At 42.6% G+C, this 12,088-nt stretch overlaps 1 protein-coding gene across 1 annotated transcript in view; it reads right to left on the bottom strand.

The window, feature by feature from the left end:
• Nucleotides 1-12,088, bottom strand: part of NTAQ1 (N-terminal glutamine amidase 1) — a 207,853-nt gene that overhangs the window by 27,356 nt on the left and 168,409 nt on the right. The gene's annotated exons all lie outside the window — the stretch shown is intronic.

Genomic DNA, 12,088 nt, shown 5'->3' with positions numbered 1-12,088 from the left:
CAGCACTCAACAATTCATAACAATTACTATTACCATGTACTTCCTGTCTCTGGTCCTTCATGGTCCCACCCGTAAAATGAGAATGTTAGAAGAAATAAAGGTCTCCAAGGTTTTGCTCCCTGTGCTGGTTCCTCCACCGCCCAGCTCTTTCACAAGGCAGGCTGGGACCATGTTGATCCCTCCTCTCCCCTCTCCCCTCTGTTTCTTACTGTAGGGATCCATGACCGACAATGTTCCCAGTTTCCAGGTCTTCACATCTCTGTGTCCAACACAGAGGATGGGGGGCACCTTAACCCATCTCCTCAGTGGACATGATGTTGAGACACAGAATCCCCAGCAGTCACCCTCCAGGTCTTCCCACGTGAACGAAGATCCTAGGCGAGTCACTCAACCCCACTAGGACATGGTTGCCAAATTATATTTTAGGCATTATGATATTTTGCTCCTTCTCAGGGCTTGATGAGGGGGAAGCACCCAAGACAACCATATAAATGTCTAAAGCAAAAGTAGCAACTATGAATGATGGGGATAATAACAGATGTGGAAGTAAAACGTACAATGACATTTTAAATGTCAATGACACTTAAGATTTAAATTTACAATGGCGTTGTAAATGAAAATGGTGGCAGAACGGAGGGGAGGGAGGAGGTGATAAAGCTTCATGGGGATGCAATGATCTCTCACCAGACTGTGCAAGAGGCCCCCTAACCACTCTTCCTGGCTCCAAAGACTCCTCTTCTAACTCACTGTCCCCTACCAGGAGCAATCCTAACAGGGTTGGGGAAGCAATAAATCCATTTATCTTTCTAAAAGATAAATCTGGTGAGGTTTTGCTTGCTTAAATCTTTTCAATGGTTTCTGACCTCAAAAAATGTAAGCTTCACTTCCATATTTAAGAGGTCCTTACATGTGGAAGAATAAACAGCCTCCACTGGACTAGGTAACAAATAAAATGGTAGTGGAGGGCCCACCCAGTAGGCACTCAGTAAATGCTATTCTCCTTGCTGCCCCACCCTCCCTGTTTAACTGGCCAAAAAGAAAACTCTCTTACTTGCCTATGAACAATGTTTAGCTATTAGCTATAGCTGTCGATACATAGAAAATGAGACTAAATAGATCTCAGACACGTGGCCACTAGTTCCTCATCCTATGGGGACACCGTGACATGTTCTTTCATACCAAAGGCATAGGACACTTACCGCAGAAAGGCTCAGTTCCGGTGAATGTGGTCAAGGCCTTAGTTTCTCAAAATGTCTTCAGGGAAATACTTTGCCCTCAAAATTGCCTCCTTTTCATCTAGAATGATGATTCATTTCATTATTCAATGACCGAAAATTCATAAAATTTTGTGGTTAAAGCAAAAATGTGTCACACACAATTCCATATGTCCGTTCAGTGGGACTAAGAAAAATCTAACAATGAAAACCACCGTTTCTACCCTTAGAGTTTAACAGATCTCTCCACCTTTTTTTAACTTATAATATTTTTATCCCCTTAATTAAAAACACTGCTTTAAAAAATAATTAGATATTAGGCTCTATAAATAATCATAATGGTCAAAGCACTGTACTTTCTTAGATTAGTTTCAAGATTCAAATTCTCAAATGGAAATGTAACATTTCTGAGTCACAGAGTTGGAAGGAGGCCTGAGAGACCAGTTGGTCCAATCCAGAGAGGCAACGTGGAGAACCAGAAACAGCAGCAGGCCTCATGAAAAGCATCTGAGGTCCTGGATTTGAGCTTCCGCTCTCCCTACAGAGAGAGGGATCTTGGGCAGGTCACTAAGCTATAACGTCCTTGCCTATAAAAATGGATGAATCTCATCTGCCCAACACTCTTGAGAAAATTGCAGCTGTAAATGGGAAAGCAGACATCGCCTATGGTGGCCAGGGATAAATATCTGCCCACATTCTTCATTCCATCCCTCTGGGGTCCTGATCCATTTAGCCTGGGGAAGCAAGAGTAAAGGGATGACTGGAGAATGACACTGAATACATTCCTATAACCAGCATCCAGGTCAGGAAACAGGACATTACAGCACCCCAAAGGCCCCTTCACACCTCTACCAGTCATTAGACTCTCCAAAAGAACCACTACTTGGACCTACAACACCTCAGAGTAATTGTACCTCCTTATGAAGGTCATATAAATGGGATGGAGAGTTTGAACTCTTCAGTACAGCTTCTTTTGCTCAACATTAACTTTGTGACATTCATCCATGTGGTTATGGGTAGTTCTAGTTTGCCCATTCTTGATGCTTATAGTATTCAGCTCTACAACGTTACCACAATTCACATTTCTGTTTTACTCTTGATGGGCATTTGTATAGTTTCCCATTTGAAGCTACTATGAACTTATCTTGTGCCTATCTTTTGGGGAATATATGTACACCTACCTGTTGAGTATGTAACTAGGAATGAAACTGCTGAGTCAGGGGTATCCATATGTTCAGCTTCATAGATATGGCCAATCCGTTTCCAAACTCTCATACCAACCTCTGCCCCCACCATCAGTGTATGAGAATTCCACTGCTGCACATCTTCAACAACACTCAGTATTGTCTGTCTTTTTCACGTTCGCCATTCTGGTGGGTAGAAAGTGGTATCACATTGCAGAATGATATTTTTAAAGTGTAGATCAGGTTATGTTACTCTGCCAATGGTTCTCTTTGCCCTCAGCATAAAACCCAACTCTTTAACCGACCTACAAGACCTTGGCTACCTTGGCTTTCTTGCTAACCACTCACTCTGCTCCCCATGCTTCAGTGCTGACTCCCTTCTAGTCTTCGAATGTGCCAAGGTCATTCCCAACTCAGGATCTTTACATTGGCTGTGTCCCTCTGCCTAGAATGTTCTTCCTCCAAATATTCCTATGCCTATCTCCTTCTTGTTCATTCATACATTCAACAAATATTATCAAGTGATTATCAGATTTCTTCTCAAATGCCACCTCCCTCAAGAATCCTTCCCTGACCACTGTCTAGTACGGTCATGGATACTCTCCCACACCACCCCACATTCACTCTCTAGTCCCTTATCTTGCTTTATTTTACTTTTAGCACCTATCACTATCTCCACTTCCTCTTTTAAGAATTATGTGTTTTCTGCCTTATAATATTAGGATGTAAACTAACAGCAGAGGCAGTGTACCTTCAATGCCTAGAATAGTACATACAGTAAGTTTTCAACAAATATTTGTTGGGTGAATGGAGAGTTAATGGAAGGAATTCACAGGTAACTTCTCAAAGATAACTGTAGAATATTAAAGCTAATGGAGCCCCTTCCTTTTTATCCTCCACTTGATTGATAAAAAATGAAGCTCAGAAAGATAAAATGACTTGGCCAGGTTCATGGTCAGCAGCAGAAATGTGGTTTGAACCCACGCTCATGAGTTCTAATTCTAGTACATTATTCTGCCTACAAGAACAGAGGGGAAAGTCTTATTGCATTTGAATGAGTCCCTAATTATTGAATGTTGGGCATTAGGAATTGATTTAGCACACAGAAGTACCCCCTTTATACTATGAAGTTAGACAACACTTCAAGAAGATATGACAAGGGAATTGTTTCTGGTTCTCCCAAATCACCCCTGACCTTGCTTCAGAGGAAGAGGATGATATTGGGAGGGTAAAAAATGCACAGAGCTGGCTCTCAGTCCATCTTCCATTCTTTGCAGACAGGAAAGAGAACCATCTTGGCAGGAACAATTTCCCTGGACTCCCAGGGCCTGAGATCTCCCAGGGCAGGGGATCATGCCCTACCCTGTGAGGGCCCTACTTCATGCTTAGTTTGGGTGAGAATCAGGTTGTACCACAATGCGAGCCTCAGGACTAGTTGCATAATGGGATGTGTAATCAGTACCTTCCAGATCTTCAGCCAAAAGCACTCCTGATACCACTTCAATCTTGCTGAATCATCTCTAAACCCCATGACTGGATGATTCACCAGTCTCCTCTGGGGTCATGACTATCAGGTGTTCACCCAGAAATAAGAACTAAATTCATTAGGGGAAAGATCCTTTTGTTGGAACTCTGGTTTTTTCAGTGCTTCAACCTACCAGCCTTTGGGTTTCCGAAGAGTAATGGAGGCCACATTGGTCTTCCTCATTAATCTAAATAAATGGGGAAAGATAACCAGAGACTAACTAGGTAAGATAGGGAGCTAGTGTTTGGAAAGAAATCAACCTGGGATGATAAAAACCATACAAATCCACAATCTCCAACCACAATTCTGAAATCCAAAAAGCTCTGAAAACCAATTTTGCTTCTTTGCTTCTTTTGTATTTTGGCAGCAAATCCTGACAGCAAAAACTGACATGAGACTATTTTTAGTCTTTATTTATCCATTTCAGGTGCATACTCATACATTTTCATGCCGGAATATTACTGTTTGAGTATGAGGTACTGAATTAGACCCCAATGGGCTGTTTCAAAATACACAGTATATTATGCTTCTTACTACTTTATTAAAAGCTGAAAATTTCTTAATACCCAAACATAGCTTGCTCCCAAGATTTCAGATAAGGATGGTAGACCTGTAATTTTTCACTAATCATATTTTTTTCTGCACAAAAAGCTAGGGCAGGCAGTATTGTCCTCATTTATCAAATGAATAAACTGAGGCTCAGTGAAGTTAACTGTTATTTATCGCTGCATAACAATTTACTCCAAAATTTAGTGGCTTAAAACACAATAAACATTTGCTATTTCAAACAGTTTCTATGGGCCAGGGATTTGAGAGTAACTCACTTGAGTGGTTCTGGCTACAGGTCTCTCATGAAATTGCAGTCAAGATGTCAGCCCGTTATCCAGCATGTTTTATCTGAAGATTTGACCAAGGCTAAAGGACCCACTTCCAAGACAGCTCACTCACATGGCTATTGGCAGGAGGCCTCAGATCCTTGTCACATGGACCTTTCCATATGGTTGCTTAAGTGCCTTCCCAACATGGCAACTAAATTTCCCCAGAGCAAGTAATCCAAAAGAGAGCAAGATGGAAGTCACATATCTTTTATGGCCTGGACGCAGATATCACATTCTATCATTTTCACAATATCTTACCGGTTACACAGGCCAGCCTCTCCAATGTGAGAGGGAACTACACAAGGACATGAATACCAGGAAGCAGCTATCAGTGGGGACCATCTTGGAACGCTGGCTACCACAATAAGATATATCATTTTGTTTACCTTTTACAGATAAAAGTCTAAGCAATTGGTCCAAGGCTGCACAGCTGGTAAGATGCAAAATCGGACTTAAAGCCAGACTGACCAACTCCAGAGTCCATACTTTTAACTCCAACATAATCCCATCTCCTTTATTTACTTGACCATCCTCCTAATACATTGAACATTTTAGTAAATTCCTATTTCTTGTCACTATAAATAACACAACACTTTCTATATAAATCTGTACCTCTGTCTCTTGTTCTTTTGTTGGCACAAATGCCTAGAGGCAGAATTGCTAGGTCAAAAGGTATAAACTTCTTTAATCCTCTCGACACATACTATAAAAAAATAATTGCCAGAAAGGAAACACCAGTTAACGATCTCAGAGAAATTTGTGTGAACACCTGTCTCACTACATCCTTGATACAACTGGATATCATCATTGTTTGTATCTCTTTTAATTTTATAGGCTATAAATATTTTCTTTGATTTGCATTTCTTGGAACATTTCTCTTTTTCATATGCTTATTATTATTATTTATTTGTATCATTTAGGATCTTTGGTCATCAGAAATAGAATTTGACTAATTTTAATCAGAGAGGGAAGTATTGAAAGAATACAGGTGGCTCACAGAATTAAAGGAAAGCTTGGTAAATCTGGCAGACTAGAGTATCCCCAGGACTTTAGACAATAGGTAGAGAAGGATAGTCATGCAGGCCACCATTACTAGGATGAGTAGATTTCAACATTCTATCCATTTTTGGGTCAAAGAACCCTAGTTTGAGTCATATGTCTAACCTTGGGTAGGGCACGACCAGGTCCCTTGAGTCAACCAACACAGCACTTAGTGGGGAGAAGTAATTACCCAGAAGCCAGTAAATTGCTATTACCAAAAGAAAGGAGGAATGCAACCTAGACAACCAAAGAACAATAAACGTCTACTACAGGGTTTAATTTGATGGATCCCAAACTCATTCTCTTAGGTTAAAAGTCTTCTGCTCCTGATGCTTGTTTATGATCTATTCTCATTAATTGCTCAAGTAAAGAACCTTTACTTTGTCTTTACCTAAAAGTTCAGCATCACTGGAGACCCCACCATGGACAAGCTGGATCTTTTCTGTTAGGAAAAAAGTCTAGAAATGTAGAAATGTAGCAGTAAGATTCCTTCAACATTTCCAAGTAAAATAACCAAGATCCAAGATCAAGGGGATCCAGAAGAGACCTACAATGGTCTGAATGTTCATGCCCACACCCCCACCCCCACCTCCAAAATTCACATGTTGAAATCCTAATGCCCAATGTGATAATATTAGAAGGTGAGGTCTTTGGGAGGTGATGAGGTCCTGAGTGTGGAGCTCTCATGAATAGGGTTGCCTTCTAAAAGAGACCCCACATCACTGCCTAGTCCAATTTTCATCTTATGTAGATATATGAGAATCTGTAACCTGGAAGACAGCTCTAACCCAAATACACTGGCACCCTAATATCGGACTTTCAGCCTCCAGAACTGTGAGAAATAAATGTTTGTTGCTTATTAGTCACCCAGTTTATGGTATTTTCCATGACACCAAATGGAATAAGACAAGCCCTTTACCAGAGGTTGGCAAACATTTTCTGTGAAAGGTCAGATAGTAAATATTTTAGGTTTTGAGAGGATACGTAGCCTGCCACAACTACTCAACTCTGCTGTTGCAGCACAAAAGTAATCACAGACGATAAAGAAACAAATGGGCATGACTGTATTTCAATAAAACCTTACTTACAAAAACAGGCGGCACTCAGGATTTAGCCAGGATGCTGGGGGGCACAGTTTGCTGACTTTTTCTTTAAACTAAACAGTAAAGCACATTATGCTTTTGTTCATGGTTGTTTCAATCCTGGCTCCAAAATGGTAACATTTCTCCTATGGTTTTAAAGAATTTAGCTTCAGTTGCTAATATTTAGGACTGTGTTCACTTGATTTATCACCTCCATTTTAACCATAATTTACTTCAAGTGGTTTTCACTTGGAAAAAATACAAGAGCAATGATGAACTATTAGATAGGAACCCAAGATCCACAACAAACTCAACTTTGCTATCTACATAGATGGGGAAGAGTAAATGTGTTTATTCACTCAAGAACATTCAACATGCATTTACTTAGCACTTATTGTATGCCAGGGACTCAGGCTGGATACACAAAATACACAGGCCCAGGCCTTAGAGAGTTTAAGCCTGGTAGGGAAACTTGCAGTCTAGAAAAACAATCCATAGTTGAGAGTTATTCTAATGGATAATTGATGGGTATTACAGAGAACCAGAATCCAGTTTACATAGCTACAATTGTCTGAAAATGGAAAAGGGTGCCTCATGGAAAGGTCGGAAGAGTTTTAGCTCTTCTGGATAGCCAATGCCCAAGGGCAGTTCCTAATTTGAGTAAATGTTCAAGCTAGACGTTCTGTAAGATTCCATAATCATCAGATATCCCTTAGAGTGCCTGCAAGATTTATAACAATTCCCCCTTCTACGGGTGCCCTCCTCAATATGCCAGGTTGAGCCCCCAGTGACTAAATTTGTATGATGTCCCCCATCCATGTGTCCGTGACTGATTGGTACAGGAGCTGATAACTGACCCAAGCAAGGTACAGTAGCAGTCTTCAAAGATATCCACCCGTGATTCCTTTCCTCATTCTATGACATACTACTCCTCACATCAAGGCAGGGAAATATGTTTCATCTGTGCTTGAATCTGGGCTGTAGTTATGAATTTCTTGACTAACAGTATATGGTAGAATGATGCTATCTGACCTCTAAGGCTATGTCAGAAGAAGCTTGCAGCTTCCATCTTAGTCCCTCAGAGCGTTTGCTCTTGGAACCCAGCTACTGTGTTGTGGGGAAGCCAAACAGCCCCATGGAGAGGCCCATCTGAAAGAGACTGAGGTCTCTCCATTGATGATCTGGCTAAACTCCTAGCTGACGACTAGCAACAAACTGCTAGTCGTGGGAATGCACCGTCTGGAAGTAGATTCTTCAGCCCCATATCAGCCCCCAGCTGAGCCCTGCCTAAATCCCTAACTCACACATCATGCGATAGAACGTTGCTTTAGCCATAAGTTTTGAGGTAACTTGTTAATTCAGCAACATATCATTGGAACATGAAGCCAATCAGTCTTTCTCTCCCAGGAATTTGAAATTTGGGTTGGGGATAAACAGGTAATAGGAATTTTAGGAGCTGAGTCTCATGAACAGCAACCTTCAGTGTGCATTAGATTCACATAAAGAAATTGTGGAAAATGTAAAGTTCTAGGCTACCACCTTCCCCCAAATTTCTGGACCAGTCAAATTGGGTAGAGCCTATGAATATTTTAAGCAAACATTTTAAGCAAGCATCCCAGGTGATTCTGATACCATGGACTAAAATGATAATTTGAATACACAATGTAGAGAACCGAAACACACATATACTTAGACTTTCCCTCACTTTGTGTCCCCAAACTGGCCTTGACCTGAGCCCCCGACAATCCGGTGTTAGCTATTTGTAGCCTGAAATCTGATTGGACCTCAAGGTTAAGAAAAGTCCATGTCAATAAAAAATTCAGTAGAAGAGATGGTGCTCGAACCCTCATTAATCTCCAGTTCACTTCTAAGTTGAACTTGAAGACAATCATCTTCCTAGTTTTAAAATCCTGAAATATCTAGGGTTGCAAGATTAAAGCCTTCTTTAAACTACAGCATTAAATGTGCTATAGTCCTTGTTATATTTTCTCCTCCCAAAGGCAAATCTCCTCAGCCACCTTGGGGATTCTTCTGGATTAGATCGCAGCCAACGGGATTCTCTCAGTAAGACAGGCCGGCTGTGACTGCCATTAGCTGCAGACAGAATTTCAAAGGGCTGGTCAGTGTGTGTGAACTCTGGCTGAGGCGACTGCCTTGGGGAAGATTTTCTTTGAGGCGTTCAGAGTGGAAAGCTGATTTATAGGCACTGGACTCCCACAGTCCTACTTTGGTTAGACATGAATAGGGTCAAGGTCTGTGTGTTCTTTCTTGCTTGAAGGTTTATTTGGGAACAAGAAAAAGAGAGGGAAAATATCTCTGCAAGTTAAGTTGGTGGACTCTTCACCTCTTCCCACAGCCAGCCCAAAAAGGCAAATACTGTGGAAGGAGGCATCTGAAAGGTCTCAGAGTGACAAGCCTGGAGCTTTCAACTATGGAGACAATGCCAGCCAACTCAGAAAGGAGGTGAAATTCACTTCAGCAACTTCTCTCAACTCTGCTCTTAGTAAAACCTCTCTCCTTCCTTTGCCTTCACTCTTCATATTGCCCTTTTGTTCCTCAGTTGTTTCCCGCCAGAAGTGGCTCATTCAGGATATAACTTAAGCTCTAGACATGTTTTCTCCCCTTTCTTCAGTCTTTTTTTAACCAACCCACCCCTTTCATCAAAACATACCTTTCCCAACCTCCATTCCCTCTGGACACTTCCCACGCCTCACCACCGTACTAATACGTGATGACTTTATTATCAGCCTTTGGGCTTGGTCAGACTCTGGACCCCCGCTCCAGAGGCACCACGAGATTTGCAAGGTTTGCACTTCATAGAGCCCTCAAAGAAGCAATCCCTCAGGGGACCTAATGGTTGAAGCTTCAGGCTCGCTGGCAGTGAGCTGAGAGGGTTTAAAGCAATGCATAGCCCCTTCTGTCTGCCAGGCACACCTAGAGGCCCAGAGGAGTCACAGGCACCCCGTTGGGGCCCCTGAGAAAAACTCAGTTACTGGGGAGAGGAAATTTCTTTCTTAATGAGGGTGTAATTGAATATGTTTGGATTTGGGAATAAAAATGACCTTTCCTGTAACTTAGAATCTATTATTTTTCCCTGTGCAAATGAACAAAAGTTTTTTATTTTTAATCCAGAAAATAAAACCACCTCAAAAATTAAATTAAAGAATGGAAATCTGAAACTCACCCCCCCCCAAGCTATTACTGGCTGATCCTGTGGCACATTTCAGTGGGTGGTTCGCATTCAAGGCACATCACAGCCTTTGGCCCCGACTCATCATGGAGAAGGAGACACTGCATCAGTCTAGCTGACTGAAGCCCCTGTCCCAGCTCAGCTACCCAGAAGCCCAAGATTCTCATCGTGACTCTTACCCTGCAGGAAGAAATCTGGACTAGAAATCAGAAGACCTGACTTGTGCCCGAGGTTCTGCTGTTCACTATGGGGTGTTCACCTTCACAGGAAAACAAGGAGTACAAATCCGGAAAATTCTCTTATCCTAAAACGGGTAGGATTCCAAGATGAAAGGCCTCTGTTTAAAATACAAGTAAACTCCCTGGGGAAAAAAATCGACACATTAATCAACAATTGCCCACTACCCCTAGCTCAAAGGAGTCTCCGGGCTCAGCCTGCCCATTTTCTCATAGGTACTAGAGTATGTTACAAAAGACCAGTAATTTAAGTAGGGTGATAAGAAGGGAATGATCTAGAAGATGGGGGTTTCTCAAGGAAGGAGAGGAATCTGGTGGGAGGCCCCTGCTAGACCACGGGAAAGCATAAGACTCCGGAGCTTCATTCTGGAGGCACCGCAAGAAAAGGGAGTCACGGACAAGACACAAAAAACTAATTTTTCCCCATTTCCCATTTTTTTCCTTGGTTGGCATCCACTCTGCCCTAGGCACCATACTGGGTTCTCTTTTTAGATGTGATCAGTTTGCAAAGAAGACACTGTTCCCGTTCCATATGGGAGACACAGAGCCTCAAAGAAGTTTCACTTGCTCACCATCACCCAGCCAGTGACAGGCAGAGCCAGGATCTAAATCCACACCTGAGTGACAGCAAAACTTTCTCTCCACAATGGCCATGGAAAATGAGTTCTAGCGAATGGGTTTTAACTTGCAGCATAAGCGATAAGCAAAGTCACGGTGAAGATTAACATGTGATGAGTGCCTATTATTGGCCAACCACGGTGCTAAATGCCGTCACGTATCATGACATCTAATCCTCACTGGGACACTGAAATAACTTCTTCCGCTCGCTTTCACTGCTAATGAACGTGAAGCGAAGCACTTCGCCCAAGGACACATGGCAAGCTGGCAGAGAAAGGGGTTAAGCCAGACAATCAAACACCGAAGAACATTGGTCCTACGGCTACACAGAGCACACTTATTTTAGTCCAATTCCCCATAAATAAAAGCTTGTTATTACTCAACGTATTAGCAGGGATGAAGATAGAGGGAATTTTAACTACGATCCAGGCTGTTGACAGATCCAGAAATCTCTCTCTGACAGCAGCTTGGAGTGACGGAGGGGTGAATGTTTTCAGAGTGGCAGGCCGGCCCCCAAAGCTATTCAGGCTCCAAACAAAACCTTCTCTGTGTCCCTGATGTTCTTAAAAAACACAGGCCAATTTCAACGGTCCTGGGACAAATGACTGCCACTGTCCCCATTCTGCAGGAGCAGCCACCCTGACCTTCTCCCCTCGGGGCCTAGAAAATGTTTCTGGCAACTTTGCAGAGATGGGAAACTGCAACAGGGAGGAGACAGAGGAGAGAGGTAAGAAGGAGGGAAACCCAGTGTCTACGTATGCAAGACACAGTGGGAGGCTGAGCTAATGAAAGAACACCTTCCTGCAAATGGAACTGAAACATGTTTCACAAACGCTCTTGGCCTTGCACACAGTTAGCTGCTAAAGGACGTGACCGTGGGTACCACTCTCTGTTTACAAGCTTCTGCTCTGCCCTGCATGGAGACGTGACTTTCCATGTCCTCGCTAAAGGACTGATGATCCGGTTACCTGAGCTGCATCCACCCAAACAATTCCCAGAGCCGCTAGGACAGGGCGGGGGAGAAAGGACCTGCGGGGCCCTGGCTGTGGGCACATTTTCACAGTCGGCTGGGATATATGCACGTCTTCGGGGGTCTCCCCACCGCAAATGGCCTGGGTAC

This window comes from Ailuropoda melanoleuca, chromosome 9, assembly GCF_002007445.2.
Source record: "Ailuropoda melanoleuca isolate Jingjing chromosome 9, ASM200744v2, whole genome shotgun sequence".
NCBI lineage: Eukaryota > Metazoa > Chordata > Mammalia > Carnivora > Ursidae > Ailuropoda > Ailuropoda melanoleuca.
This window is presented reverse-complemented; position numbering and strand designations above follow the sequence as displayed.